We start from the raw sequence: 16,071 nt of genomic DNA on the forward strand, positions 1-16,071 counted from the left end.
CTCTCTACTAAGGCAAATTTTGCATCCCTGGTATCCAATTCCAAATCTAAAGTATGGGATTTTGTCAGGATGCCACTAGGTTGATCTTATTTGTTTACTGCAGCAAAGCTGTCGATTGTGTAGTCATCATCTACCCGAGCTTTACTGGTTCTTGTGAGCCAGGATTTGTGCCAATTGCTTTTCGGTCAAAGTATCAGTTTCTTTAGCTGTCACATACCCCATCATTCCTTGACAAAATTCAGAACAGTGGCTAGGGCTGGAGGGTTGGACTTGATTGGGAAGGCTTAAGGAACAAATCCCTATCCCAGCCATACATGGAATGGGTACAGCTTGGCCAGTCTCATTTTCATGCACCACAATTTTGTGCATGTGCATATTCAAGGCAGGACCACAAGTTTTGTGGCAAAGAGATCCTGGCCCTCTACTTTCTATGTAGCATTAGTATGGTTGAGGGGAGATTTGCAGGGAGAAGTAGGCAGATCCAGAAAAAAAAAGTAGACCTGTCTTCCATTGGAGAAAAAGGCACCTAAATGGGAGATAAGGCTTCAAACTGCTCAGTGGATGAGGAGGGTACGTACTTATATCTCTAAGCTTATCTGCTTGCTTCCTCATCTGCCTGTTTCCAGTGGTATTGGCCTCATAGGTGCATCGCTGTCTGGCAGGTGACCTGACACAACATACTAGGCAACCATTTAACTCCTTACTGGAGCATGACCCAGAAGAGATTATTGTTCTCCTATGGGTCAGGGCAGAGAGGATGGGAGTGGGCATCATTGTCTCTGCAAGGAAGGGGAGTACAGGCTGGCCAAGATGTGTGACCCCTGAATAAAGGCAGCATTGCTTTCCAAAATGCAGAGCTTGTGCAATGGAAGTGAGAGTCTGTCCTGGAGTCTACAGGCCAGCAGATATGGCCAGTGGGGAAAGTGGGTGGAAGAGGCTGGGGGGGGGGGGAGGGAGGAATGACAGCCAGGCTTCTCTGCCTCAAAGAGCCCAACCAGGGCTTGCTACTGGTTGTCAGTGATGAACTGGAGGTCAGCAGCAGCAAGGATGCCAGGCATGCAATGTTGGATTCAGGAGAGGTGATGGTGAAAGAGTTCCACAATGCACCCCCTGAGTCCACCTTCACCAATTCCCCAGAGTATTGGTAACACAAGACTGCCATCTGGCCTGTCCGCTCTTTCATGGTGGTGTGTACCGTGTTAATTTCCCAGAAACGCAAACTCAGAGTTTATTTTCAGAAAACAGTGTCACAGCATCACAGAAAGCCCTGTGATGCTTAAGTCAAGGGCCATAGAATTCAAAGAACATGTTTTAGCAACAAAGCCCCCCTCCAGCAATATATTATTTGAGTTTGCTCAGAACAGCTCTTATCTTCAAAGGAAAATGCAGAATACAAATAACAACTCTAGGCGCCAAAGAATAGTTTAAGCGTCTGTAGCTGTGAGGCCATCTGGTTCTGACTATGGGAACAGCACAGTGTCCGTGTGTGGGGAGAAACAATTGGATAACTCTTCACAGAGGGTTCTGGGACTTTCATCAAGTACCACATAGAAGGGAGCCAGGGGGCTACCTGACACATGGCCATGAGTCTCCTTTCCTGCTCTCCCACCAATGTCCAGTGTGAGCAGGAATCCACCCAGAATGTCTCCTGACATTCTCAACCCCTACCACTCCCTCTTGGACCCAGCAATGGTAGAAAAGTTGACTTTCTTAAACACCCCCCTATTGGGCTGCCCTCTCTGGATTTCACTGGGCAAGATCCAGCACTCCTGTTGCCCCCCTCCATCTCATTCCATGAGGAGGGCTCCTTTGTACTCTGAATGGCTTCTGGGTGATCTGGCATGCTGCCTGTGGGTTGCACCCTTGCAGCTTGGTTGGGAGGGTAGCTCCTTCTGCTAGATGATGGTGGGTTCTCTTACCTGACACCTACCTCAGAAAACAACATCTACAGGAATTAATAATACAACCCCTTCCTCATGATCACTTTAAATGGTCTGGTGGGCCGTGACTTTGGGGAGCCCCTGTCAAAACTCTGGAGATGTCTGCCCAGGTGATGTTTCCTTGTGAGTTTGATAGCAGTGGCTTGTTCCTGAGCCCTCCCATAGAACTGCAGCTGTCTTTTCCAGAGAGAGCCCTGGGGATATGTTTAATGCGGTCTGTAATCCCAGAACTGTAATCTGCCCCCAACTAGGAGAGGATGAGGTTAGAATTAGAGGTGGATGAGGCACCTTCTTTGGAGTGGGGTAACTTGGATCCCATCATTTCAATCCTCACCAAATTCAGATGGCAGGTAGAGGAGAGTCATCTGGAGATCCACAATGTGTTTGATGTTTCTAGTTTGCACAGGGTCCATTATAAACACGCCTCAACTTGTGCCCGTCAGTTCCCCAGAAAGCACTTCCTAGGAGCACCTTCTTTGGGGCCTGTAAATCCAGTGCTAACTGTTGTGAGATTTCTGTATTTTATGTTAGGAAAGGGAAATGGGACATCCATTTGCCTTTCATTTAGGTCCTGCAAAGATAATTTAGATGTGAAAGACTGTACTAAATACACTTTGGAGCTCCTAGTTCACATTTGGGCATTATAGGTTTAGACCACCATCTAGTGGCCTAATCCGTTACCGATTCTGTTTTTCACAAGAAACTTGAAACAAAAGAAAATGGAGTATGTGTACCTAAGTATATTCTGCCTTTCTCAAAGGGACTAAAGGCAGATCACATAGTGAGTCAATCCAGAAAACAAAAGGGGACACAATGGACTATGCAACAGGATTATAATGACAGCAGTCTGGAACCAACCAGAAATCTAACTGAAGTACAGCATATGGATTAACATGTCATGCATTAAGTGATGCAAAATTCCAGCATACTGTACCTAGTAATATATTGTACTGTCCCTTATAATTTATCCAAGTAAGTTTGTAAACCATTCTGTACAGTGCAGCAATATTATTTATTTGATTTATTTATTATTTAGACTTATTACCTACCACTCCCGGAATTGGCTCGTGGTGGGGTATAATTTGTCTATAATAAAACCCCCATTAAAACACTCTAGGACATAACAACCATACCTCTGCAGAAAAGCCCTCCTTGGGTAGGCTATTTCATAAGGTGGGAGCCAGGATGGAGAACAACACACAGGCAGCCAGGTATTGATTTTGTCCTGCTGAGATGAGTGAAGCTTTCATGGGAGAACATTGTGAGAGAGCTTGTGCCACGGATAAAAGGCCACCAAAGGCTTTGTATGTGATAGTTAAAACATTAAAATAAGCCTTGTAACTAATAGCCAGCCAATGTAGAATAGGATTGATATGCATGCTCCATCTAACTCCAGACTAAAGCCAAGCCCTAGCACTCTGCTCCAGCTGGAGCTTTTGAAGGAAGACCCATATGCATTGCCTTATGGCAGTCTAGTGTTGTGGTGGTGTGAATCCGGGTGGCCAGACCAGCCATACCAAGGCCATTTTCTGGCCTAGACTGAGTTGGTAGATAACATTTTTGTGTAGCTTTTCCAGTAATGGACTTGAATCCATTGTAACACCAAGACTTCTAATGGTAGCAGCAAGGGTCAGCTGAACTGCATCAAAAGTGAGGAGCACAATTTCTTTCAAGATCTCCACAACCAGAATTACTTCTGTCTTTTCAAGGATTAGCATCAATTAAGTTACTCCTAGCCAACTAACCACAGAGGCAGGCAGATATTTAGGACCTCTACCACAGCACCAGGAGACTTGGATAAAGACATAAAGAGCTGGGTAACATAAGCATGTGGATGGCAATCATAAAACTCCAAGTGATCTGCCCTAAAAGCGTTACATAAAGATTGAAACACATATGCCCTGTGAAACCGCCCAAGATAAGGCTCACACTGATGATAACTAGTTTTCAACAGCAACGTTTCAAATCTGATCTGTGGAGAATTATTTGAATCAGTTCAACATACCTACTTCTGCCTCCAGGTAGCCCACCAAAATGGCTTGACCTACTGTAACAAAGGTTGTAGATAGATACAATAACAGCAACCAAGAGCCTCGGTCTTTGTCCACACCTCGATGCAGATAATTAACCGAAGCTACAAGAGCGGTCTCTGTCCCATAGCCTGCCCTGAAGCCAGATTGAAAAGAATCTACAGCAGATGAGTTCTACAAGAAAATATGGTCTGCTATGCTGCTCTCAGTTACTTTGCCCAGAAAGGGCAGATTAGAGAATTGGTTTGGTAAGTAGTAGATGGATAACCACCTCCTTGAGTGGCTGAGGGAAGAGGCCTTGAGTTAGTAACTGATTTATAATAGACTAGGGGCAAAGCCCGTTGTCTCCAAGAATACAACGGGCGCTAGAGCTTGGCAGTGGGAAGAGGAAGGGGAGGAGTTGTCCAGTCTGTAAGGGCATGGGGTTGTCATGTGTGTTGTGTGGGAGGTTGTGGTGGCAAATGAGGCTGTGGTGTGGAATGTTCGTTGAGTGTGGGAGAGGACTGACCTTTGGGAATTGTGGCATAGTGGTTACAGATGAGCTTTCCAAAGCCATGTCCTCAGATATGTGAAGGGAAAATCAGACTGGAGACTCTTCTTAGGGGAAGATTACATGTCAACCAATTCCCCCCAGTTCTGCGTCATTTCCCTTCTTGTGTGAATTAGGCCACATTCACCGAAATGCCCCTCTGCCCTAATACACATAGGGTAGTCACAGTACAAAGGTGCCCACCCTGTTCCTTCTGTCTCCCATATTTTCACTGTTGGTAAAATGTTATGTGCCCACATGCTTCATTCATGGTTGCTCCTTAGAAGAACGGATTTTTGTACCCTATTGCTTACTACCCAAAGGAGTCTCAAAGCGGTTTACAAACATCTTTTCCATTTGTCTCTCCACAAGAGTCAAGCTGTGAGGTATGTAGGGTTGTGAGAGATCTGAGAGAACTGGGAATGGGCCGCAGTGACCCAGCAGGCCTCAGGTGTCTCAAAGCATTTTGCAATCGTCTTCCCCTTCTCTCCCCATAGCAGACTCCCCATGAGGGAGGTGGGGTAGCGAGCCTCACAGGGAAGGTGGCAACCCTAAGAGGAAGACTGTCTGTGCACAGCAGTCTTGACCTTAGTAAGGTTTTTAATACTGTTTTTTTTATTTGCCAGGCCAAGGTTATTTGCCAGTTACTATTTCAGTTACGATGTGTCTCCAGATATTTACTTGTTCTCTATTTAGTTTCAGGCTGTAAATATTTATTTAGATCTTCCTGCACTTTCCAGACTCACAGGACTGATGCTGGTCTGCCTGTCTGCGCCCCAGAATACAAACAGTTGCTGATAAGGGCTGGCCATAACCCATAGGCCAGGAGGGACACTCCTGCACCACTCCCTACCAACTGCAGGCAAAAATGGCTCATTTGAAGGCTGGACTCTGAGGCATTGTACGATTTTGAAGTCCCACCTCCAAACCTCCAGGAATATTTCCAACCCAGGGGTAGCCAACCTCCCGGTGGGGCCTGGAGAGCTCCTGGAATTACAGCTCACCTGCAGAGTATAAAGATCAGCTCCCCAGGCAGAAAGGGCTACTTTGGACAGGGTTGTGGTAGAGAAGAAATATTTAAGGCTTCCCACACAGGTTGTTGTTGAATTGAAAGACTTGAGGCCTACTGCACAGGGTTGTTGTGCAGATGAAACAGGAGACAAAAGAGCCAGCTTCCTCTGCAGAATAACGCTGTGCAGTGGCCTCAAATCTGCAGAGAGTTGCAAAGAAGAAAGACACATGGCTTGGCTGTGTCTAACCTCCGATCAGAGCAGTATTTTAAGTGAGAAGGGGCTTTTCTGTGGCCTACCTATCAGCCAACTGTTTGGCAGAAGGGAAAAGTCCCCCCCCCCTCAAAAGGAAGGCCCTCAGGCTCCCCTGCATTGCTCTCTGAAGGAAAATGCCTCCCTCCCCTCAGTCAGGGCCTGTCAGAGGCTCCTTTGCAGCAGGCCTGAAGGGAGGGGGGAGGGGGAGCACTCTGCAGCCTCCTGCCAGCTCTGTCAGGGTTCTGAGGCAATTTACAGTTGGACATGGCAGTTAGGACAGCCTTGGGGCGAAAAGGGCTGGTGCAGCCTCTGTTCTCATCCCCCTTGGCAGCCCTACTGACCTCCTCTCCCTTTGGTGGTCAGGAGCAGACTGGCAGCCAGACTGGACTGGGTGAATGGAATTTTGGTCTGTCCTGGTGAGGGGCCAATAGGAAAGCACTTTGCACGCCTCCCCATTGGCTGCTTGGCCCTGGATGGACACTCAGCAGGCCCAATCAGGAGCCGCTTCGCGGCTCCTGATTGGGCCCTCTGAGTTTTTATCCTGGAGAGGGCCCGCCCTAACTCCTCCCCAGGTGGCCTTACTCTTTTATTTAATAGGACCCTGTCCTATTTAAAGACTAGGGGCAAAGCCCGTTGAATCCAAGAATACAACGGGCGCTAGAGCTTGGCAGTTGGAAGAGGAAGGGGAGGAGTTGTCCAGTCTGTAAGGGCACGGGGTTGAATGTGTGTGTTGCGTGGGAGGTTGTGGTGGTGTGGTGGCAAATGAGGGCATGGGTGTGGGGATATGGGTGTCAAGAACCTGTGGTTTGGAATGTTAGTTGAGTGTGGGAGAAGACTGACCGTTGGGAATTGTGGCATAGTGGTTACCGATGAGCTTTCCAGAGCCATGTCTTCAGATATGTGGAGGGAAAATCAGACTGAAGACTCTTCTTAGGGGAAGATTACATGGCAACCAATTCCCCCCAGTTCTGTGTGAATTAGGCCACAGACACTGAAGTGCCCCTCTGCCCTAATACACATGGGGTAGTCACAGTACACAGGTGTCCACCCTGTACCTTCTTTTCCATTTTTTCACTGTTGATAAAATGTTATGTGCCCACATGCTTCTTTCATGGTTGCTCCTTAGAAGAACGGATTTTTGTACCCTGTTGTTTACTACCCAAAGGAATCTCAAAGCGGTTCACAAACACCTTTTCCATTCGCCTCTCCACAATAGTCAACCTGTGAGGTATGTGGGGTTGTGAGAGGTCTGAGAGAACTGGGAACAGGCCTCAGTGATCCAACAGGCCTCAGGTGTCTCAAAGCATTTTCCAATCATCTTCCCTTCCTCTCCCTCTCACTATTTACAGTTTCAGGCTGTAAGTATTTATTTAGATCTTCCTGCACTTTCCAGACTCACAGGACTGATGCTAGTCTGCCTGTATGCACCCCAGAATACAAAAAGTTGCTGGTAAGGGCTGGCCATAGCCCATAGGCCAGGAGGGACACACCTGTACCACTCCCTACCAACTGCAGGCAAAAAAGGCTCCTTTGAAGGCTGGACTCTGAGGCATTGTACGATTTTGAAGTCCGACCTCCAAACCTCCAGGAATATTTCTAACCCTGGGATAGCTAACCTCCAGGTGGAGCCTGGAGAGCTCCTGGAATTACAGCTCACCTGCAGAGTATAAAGATCAGCTCCCCAGGCAGAAAGGGCTACTTTGAAGGCTGGACTCTGACGCATTGTATGATTATGAAGTCCCACCTCCAAATCTCCAGGAATATTTCCAATCCAGGGGTAGCCAACCTCCAGGTGGAGCCTGGAGAGCTCCTGGAATTACAGCTCACCTGCAGAGTATAAAGATCAGCTCCCCAGGCAGAAAGGGCTACTTTGGACAGGGTTGTGGTAGAGAAGAAACATTTAAGGCCTCCCACACAGGTTGTTGTTGAATTGAAAGACTTGAGGGCTACTGCACAGGGTTGTTGTGCTGATGAAACAGGAAACAAAAACCCAGTTTCATTTGCAGAATAATGCTGTGCAGTGGCCTCAAACCTGCAGAGAGTTGCAAAGAAGAAAGACACATGGCTTGGCTGTGTCTAACCCCCGGCCAGAGCAGTATTTTAAGTGAGAAGGGGCTTTTCTGTGGCCTCCCTGTCAGGCAGCTGTTTGGCAGAAGGGGAAAGTCCCCCCCCTCAAAAGGAAGGCCCTCAGTCCCCCTGCGTTGCTCTTGGAAAGGCCTCCTTCCCTCAGTCAGGGCCTGTCAGAGGCTCCTTCGCAGCAGGCCTGAAGGGAGGGGGGAGGGGGAGCACTCTGCAGTCTCCTGCCAGCTCTGTCGGGGTTCTGAGGCAATTTACAGTTGGACATAGCAGTTAGGGCAGCCTTGGGGCAAAAAGGGCTGGCATAGCCTGTCCAAGCCTCTGTTCTCATCCCCCTCGGCAGCCCTTCTGACCTCCTCTCCCTTTGGTGGTCAGGAGCAGACTGGCAGCCATGTCTCCAGATTGCTCCTGGATGGATGGAATTTTGGTCTGTCCTAGTGAGGGGCCAATTGGAAGGCGCTTTGCGCCTTCCGATTGGCCCCTCCGCTTGTCAGTCCAGGGCCATGGGACCAATTGTTGCTCTTCCTCATCACGGACTGAGCCCACCCCAACACCCCTTACTGTTTTATTAAGAGGGAAAAGATATACTCAGGATTTGCTGATGTCGCCCTTATATGATTTTAGCAGTCAGGATGGGCAAGGATGCAGGGTACTAGCAGTAGTATCCGTGCATCCCAGGATCTTGTCCATGTCCATCAGAGAAACTAGGACAAAATTATACATGAATGCTAAAATTTACTGAAACAATCAAAGAGTCTTCAGCACCACATCCAACAGAAAAAGGCACCAAAGGAGTCTTTATTACTACTATTTTAAACAAACCATGATACTAAGGAAAGTCAACATAGTTTCTGTTTCCTTGTAAATGCAAGATTCAAGGTCCTGCATATTATGAAGTTGAATACATTTAGTTTTTGAAACCAGCACCTTGTTCTTGTAGTCAGTTAACTCAGCTTCCCTGAATGGAAACAGACACTGTTCTGCCTATTCGTATTTAGAGGTATTGGCTCTGAATATTGCTTTAGTCTACTTTGTAAATCAATAGCATATGTCCTCTGTGGCTAATGGCCATTCCAAGAAATTGAATGAGCTGTGATTGTGGAAAACTTAACACAATACACCTGTAACACCAACTAATGGTAGGAATGGCAAGTTGCTAGTTATTTATCTCTGTTTAGGTCCACAGCTTGTTCTTTTAAAAACTTCAGCTGTGGCTTATTTGCAAAGCACCAGGCAGGCAATAGCTTGCATCTATCTGGAATATTCCACAGGATGTTTCAATTATTTCAGGTTGAGGCTGTTGACAAAGGAACAGGTGCAATAGCTTCTTTCCACTTGTATTCCTCCATGGCAATTGTAGAGGCAGAATTCTACTGAAGTGCAGAATTCTACCGAAGAGCATAGCTGGGGACCAGAGATCTCTCAGAATTATAAGTCATTTCCAGTCCACAGCAGATCAGTTCCCCTGGAGAAAACTGGCAGCTTTGGAGCGTGGACTCAGTGGCATTCTCCCCTGCCAAGGTCCTGCCCCTCCTTAAACCCCTCCCTCTTCAGGCTCCACCTCTAAATCTCCCAGAATTTTGCAAGCCAGAGTTGTTAACCTTAGAATCTGGGTTCCTCTGGCACTGGGCACTTCTGCTCATGCAAAAGCCCATGTCTTTCAAGGAGCTGAAAACCAGTGCTAGTGGAGGATCGCCCCGTCTCTCAGGAACACACAACTGATGAAGAGAGTTTCAAGCAGAAACAAGCCACCGTGGTGTGATTGACCCCTGCCTATTTTAGCTAATCCTCTCAAGGTGAGGGGGAGTGGTGGCCAAATTAGTTCCAGGAGCTGCCTTGAAGATGGAGTCCATGGCTTCATTCGTAGACATTCCTTCCTAAACTGTATTTTTTAAAACCTCTGTTTGGAAGTGTTGTACTAAGCCACTTGGTGGCAGCACAGTCCCAGTCATTCTTGGAGCATGCAGACTATCTCCAATTCTATCTGACCTGTGCAGTTTTGGAACAGAAACCACCTTGATCAGGCTTGTATAAAACTTCACCAGTGGAAGGTCAATGGGGGCACAGTGTTAGATCAGTTGTTAACATTGGCCATAATGTCCATTTAAATCCCCTGCCTCATCTGAAAAGTAAGAAACCTGGGTTCCTATAATTTTGCTCTCGTTTAGAAAATTGATTCTATAAACTGATGACCAAAAATTACTGTTCCACCTTGTAGCATCTCCCCCTATGCCATATCCCCCCTCCTTTACAGTATTTAAAACTTCTGGGGGAGGTAATTCAGAGACCTGCAATGTCTTCAGTATACTGATCATTTTTAGCTCTGGTTTCCCTTTTCATCTGCTCTGGATATGGTGGTAGATATCTAGGATCAGTGTCTGGACGAAGCTCAATGATCTGGATGAAGCTCAATAAACATTAATCCACACGAGACAGAGCTATCATTGATGGGCCACTGAGATAACTTTTGCCTAGTTCTGGATGGATGATGACTGAATATCTTACCAGCTTTGGCCACCAGCACAAATATAAAAATGAATGCTGTTTTGGCCCAGACTCACAGGACAAGTAGCACAAAATGATAAGGTGGATAGGCTTGCAAGGGCCATTGGCTGTATGCAGTAAACTGAACTCGTACTCGATGAGCTGGACAGGGCAGCTATGAGGGTTCTATGGATAATTCTCTTCAGTTTCGTTTTTATTGCATGTAGATAATCTGTAAATCAAAGCCACAAAATCATGATACTTTGTAATCTGAAGTACTTTTAAGATAAGATTTTTGTGTATGTTTTAAATTGTTAACTGCCTTGGTGGCCCTTAGGAAGGCATGTGGTTTAAGTGATGTAAAATAAATAATTGTTTTAGTAAAAAGGACAGAGACATTTGGAATGTTGTAACTATTAGGGAAAAAATATACCATGTCCATTGGCAATGTTCTATTCAGCCTTTTTTGCACATGTATGGGGAGAAAACGTGAACACCGTCTTCCCAGTGTATGTGATCCCGTTTTCTCTGAAAGGGGCAACGTGCATATATTCAGCCTCTGTACATGCACAGCAGAACCCTGCAAAATCAGGTATGCAAATACCAGAACAGGAATAGATGCTTGTTAAACTTGACCTGGCTAGCCATGTTAGCCTGGCTTCAGTGTGGTGTGGTGGTTAAAAGTGGCGGCTTCAAATCCAGCATGTCTAATCCAGCATGTCGTGTTTGATTCCCAGTCCTCCACATGCAGTCAGCTGGGTTACCTTGGGCTTGTCACAGCCCTGATAGTTCTGCTCTGTCCTGTCAGGACTCTCTCAGCCTCACCTACCTCACAGGGTGCCTGTTGTTGGGAGAGGAAGGGAAGGCGTTTCTAAGCTGCTCTGAACCACAAACTGAACTGCATTTTCTCTGTTTGTGCCTACTCTAATCACAATGCCACAGAGGGCCTGCTTTTGCCTTCCTGCATTCAACCCTATGATCAGTTATGGCCAGATTGTTGATTCACCACAGGTGGTGTGTTCATCCGTAAGTATTAGGCAATCCATCAATTGCAGGTATGCTTATATAGAATATGAATTTATTTGCTTTTTTGTTTGCAGTGGGTTTGACATTCCTCAAGGGAACACATTCTGTATCAATGTACTGAGCCGCAATGTACTGAGCATTGTATACACAGATTTATTTTTTTAACCCAAATATATTGTTGAAGCAAAACTTGTGGCATTCAATGGGAGGAGCAGGCTGGGATGTTTCTTGGAAGAAATGTCTCAGATTTGGGATGGAGTCTTTCAAAATTACCTTAAAAATACTTTGGGTACAATGATCTCAGAAGATTCTGCAAATTGTTTTCTTATGTTGCAAAAAATGATCTGGAGAGGAAAACTACTTACACTGTGTGGCAAGAGCTGTTGGTGATCCATTTAGAAAAGGGTCCTCTAGTTGCTCCACTAGACACTTGACTCCCAAGCCAAGGCATGTTCAGTGAAGTTCTGCATATGGTTTACAGAACTGGCACAGTGCTGTGAGGGCATAGATCTTGAACTCTGTGTAACCATATGGCATTCATAGCTGCTGCCCCTAATCAGTGATTAGGGTAAGAAAAATTCCCTGGCCCTTTAATAAAGGCTGGATGGGATGTTATTTCCAAGGCAATGCCACTTAAAAGCTTCAGTGACCCATTGCCACACATTAAGCCTCTATTAAACAGACAGGACTTTTTTTTCCTCAAGGCCACTTGGCCACTTTAAGTGACCCAGATTACACTAAGTGACGAATGGGGAAGATTCTTTTATTCTGTAGTAGCCAGTTCTGTAGTATCTCATCAGTTAGTTCTTCAGTCCACAGGAGGCTGTAAATTTCAATCCATTTAGGTGTCTTTTGAGGCGAGGCATAGACTGCCAAATGGAGTGTACACTACAGTTTCTATAGTGCCGCTACTGGAGCATAGCAATCATCACATCTGATTCTCCTGCATAACCAAAAATGCATCTGATAATATTTTGATGGCCCTCCAGCTTGGAGAGAGCCAGCTTGGTGTAGTGGTTAAGAGCAGTGGCCTCTAATCTAAAGAACTGGGTTTGATTCCCCACTCTTCCTCCACATGCAGCCAACTGGGTGACCTTGGTCCAGTCACAGTTCTCTCAGAACTCTCTCAGCCCTACCTACCTCGCAGGGTGTCTGTTGTGGGGAAAAGAAGGGCAAGCAGCTTTGAGACTCCTTCAGGTAGTAAGAAGAGGGGTACACAAAACCATCTCTTCTTTTCTTGTTGACCCACTTTATTTGCTCTGATCTATAGCATGTGCAAAATGAGAAGGTCTGTGCAGTTTTATTTGTGCAGTTCTAGAATGGGCATTGTAAGCACTGATCAATGTTAAATTGCAAATCCAAAGCAGTTATGCCTGTCTTTCATGGAAGTCACTGGGTTTGGAAGGGTGTATCTCTGCCTAGGATTGCACTGTTAATTTAGCTCTTACCTAGGAACAGCATGACATGTTTTCTATACCTGAGGTTTGCTTATGAAATAATGCTTAGGATGGCAAGGTTAGTTTCCTTATGTGTGAAAAGTGTACAACATAAATGCAAAAAAAAAAAAGCAACATTTTACAGGCTGTTTTGTGATCTTACCAGGGTCCTGCAACTTTTGTTTCTTGGTTGAAATCTGTGTTAATTTTCCATAAGTACTTGTTTGCCCAAGGGGCACTGTACTTCAGGGTTCCCTTTTCTACCAGCTATTTCTCTCATTCATAGAAATGCTAAGCTATTTGAAGAAGGACATGTATCTATTGTTTCAAGATATGTATTGCTTTTGGGAGTGTGGTTTTCCATTTTGACCGGGTGAGGACAAATCCACTCTTTCAATCTTAAATCTAGCTCAGGAGAACTACTTACTTCGAGAATCATTAGGGATATTTGTTGACATTTTTATTCAGAATTTCCTTGACAACAGCTATTGGGAATCAGACTCAGTCATGTGAAATTAGCCAGGCTCAAAGAGAAACTCCAGCTGTTGTGTCCTGATCTTAATGGCTATGAATGGCCAAGGATGTATTGATTCTCCCTTTAATTGTTGTCGATACAACATTTAACTGACTGAATCTGCCTGCATTGCCGTAGCTTGATTTGACTGACTGAACAGGACTTGTGTTTGTTCTCCGTAGTCTAAGCACACTTTAGGCTCCATCAATAAGCACTCCTGTCTCAACAAATGGATGGTATTTGTCTTGGGCCAATGGCTTGTTTCAAGGCAAAATCCAGAGGAAATCCTACTCCCACGTTTGCTTTTCTTGTAGAATGAATCTATATGCTCATTCTCTTAAAATAAATTCTTAAGCACCTCATTACATCTCCCAAAGATAAGGCCCAAGAAAATTGTCTGTTAGTTATTGGGCTCCATATCTTCTCAGCCTTGTTAAGGTCCTTTAATTATTAAAAAAGTGTAGGAGTTTTCTATGGTGTTCTGTTATTGTATTTTTCTCTTTTGCTTCTAGCTAGCTTCTCTTATTTGTATTTTGGCTTTCATTGCTATCTCATTGATGCTAGTAGTTGCTGTTTCTTAGTTGGCTCCAGAAAATGTGAACTAAGGAGACAATGAGATTTCTTCTGTTATTATTTATTCTTATTATTTATTAATTATATTTGTAGGCCACCACTCCCAGGTCTGTTGTCTCACAGCAGCTAACAACAACAAAACATAATAAAACAATAAAAGCCATACCGAAAACCCACAAAACTTCATAACCCCCAGACTCCTAACCCACCCCACCTCCAAGTCTGCCAAGTCACCAGGGGTGATGTTACAGATAGGATACCCCAGAGGAGGGGTGGGATCTACTGTCAGCCTGACCACAACCCAAAGCCTGGTGGAAGAGCTCTGTCTTACAGGCCCTCTGGAAGTGATCACCGGGGCCCTTAGCTTTTCCAGGAGCTCATGGGGGGGGGGCAAAAATGCCCTGGCCCTTGTTGAGGCCAGGTGAATTTCCTGCAGGCCAGGGATCACCCATCCATTTGCACCTGCAAAGTGCCCTGTGAGAGGCATAGGGAGAGAGACGTTCCTCAAGTGCACTGGGCCCAGACCACATATGGCCTTAAAGGTTAATACCAGCACCCTGAACCTGATTCAGTATTCAACTGGCAACCAATGCAGCTGCCTCGGAACCTAGCAGCTGCATTTTGTACCAGCTGTAATGGATAGGTCAAGGCCAAGAGGAAGACTGCATGCTGTGAATTACAGAAATCCAATCTGAAGATGACTGCCGATCACTGTGGCTAAGTGTTCTGGGGTCAGATAAGGCGCTAGTAGCCTTGTTTGGCATAGATGAGAAACCACTGCCTGAGATCCTCTAGTGACCTGAGCCTCCCTAGTAAGGGAGGCATTAAGAGTCCGATCCAGATTCCTGGTGCAGTGCACTCCATTGCATTCCATCCAGGCTGGGCAGGTGCGCTTCCTGATTTGTGATTCCTGAACCACAGGACCTCCTTCACAGAGGGGTTGAGTTTCAGCTGGCTTTGCCTGAACTGGATCACCACTGCTTCCAAACAACTGGCAAATGTTTCTGTGGGGGATTCGGAGTGGCTTTCCATCAAGAGATAGAGCTGGATAGCAGAATACTGATGACTACCCAGTCCCAAGCTCTGGCCCGGCTGGTTCAGAGGGCTTATAAAGATGTTAAACAATATTGCACTTGTTGAGGAAGCAGAGTGATGTTTTTAAAGTGAGGACCTGTATGCATCTCATAAAGCAGATTCTGATTTCATGCAAACTTCTTAGTCCTTAAAGCTGCAGTCCTGTGCCCACTTTCCTGGGAGTAAGCCTTAAAGCTGCAGTCCTGTGCCCACTTTCCTGGGAGTAAGCCTCATTGAATAAAGTGGGAGTTACTTCCGAGTAAAATGCAAAGGCTTGCACTGTAAACTGCCACTGCTTTGCTGCAACAGGATTAGTAGCAACTCCAATCAGGCAGGAAGAAAATGTCAAGTCCCCTTAACAGAGTTTTAGTGTGAGGAAATGGGCAAATGACCTGCAGGGAAATAACATCACTTGGTATTTGCTGCAGAAGGAATGGATATTAAAGGGACCAGTATGAAGTTGGCAGCCCCTTCTAGAATTACTAAGCAATATGGATAGATTCAAATGGGTAGCCATGAAGTAGCACAATAAAATCAGAGTCCAGTAGCACCTATAAGACCAACAAAGATTTATTGAGAGCGTGAGCTTTCGAGTGCAAGCACTAGATCATAGTCTGACAAAGAGTGCTTGCACTCGAAAGCTCATGCCCTGAATATTTGTTGGTCTTAAAGGTGCTACTGGACTCTGATTTTATTAAGCAACTAGTAGTAAAGCCCGCGGAAAAAAAATTCAGCGGGCGCTAGCGTTTTTCCTCCCCCCTCAATTTGCAAAGACACTCCCCAGGCCCCGGGGCGGATGATCCGCGGCCTGTCCCTTTAACATTGGCTTAATATGTGGAAATGGAAGATGGAAGTTTTTCATGCCATGGAGGCAATGTACATCCCAGCCATCCTCTATTCAAGGGACAGGACATTCCCCCCTTCTGTTGGGAATTTGTCACTGAACTGGGAGTAGGTCTGTATCCAGACTGAATACAATTTGGCCTGTTCTCCTCTTGCAACTTTAACAGTAACTTATTCTGCAGAATCAAGAGATTTGGTAGCAGGGAGATAAGAATTATTGCCCCCTACTTTTTATGATCAAGCAGGAGCAGCTACCAATAAAATATTTGGCAGTGCTCACT

This window comes from Paroedura picta, chromosome 1 (assembly GCF_049243985.1).
Source record: "Paroedura picta isolate Pp20150507F chromosome 1, Ppicta_v3.0, whole genome shotgun sequence".
In the NCBI taxonomy this organism is placed as follows: Eukaryota; Metazoa; Chordata; class Lepidosauria; order Squamata; family Gekkonidae; genus Paroedura; species Paroedura picta.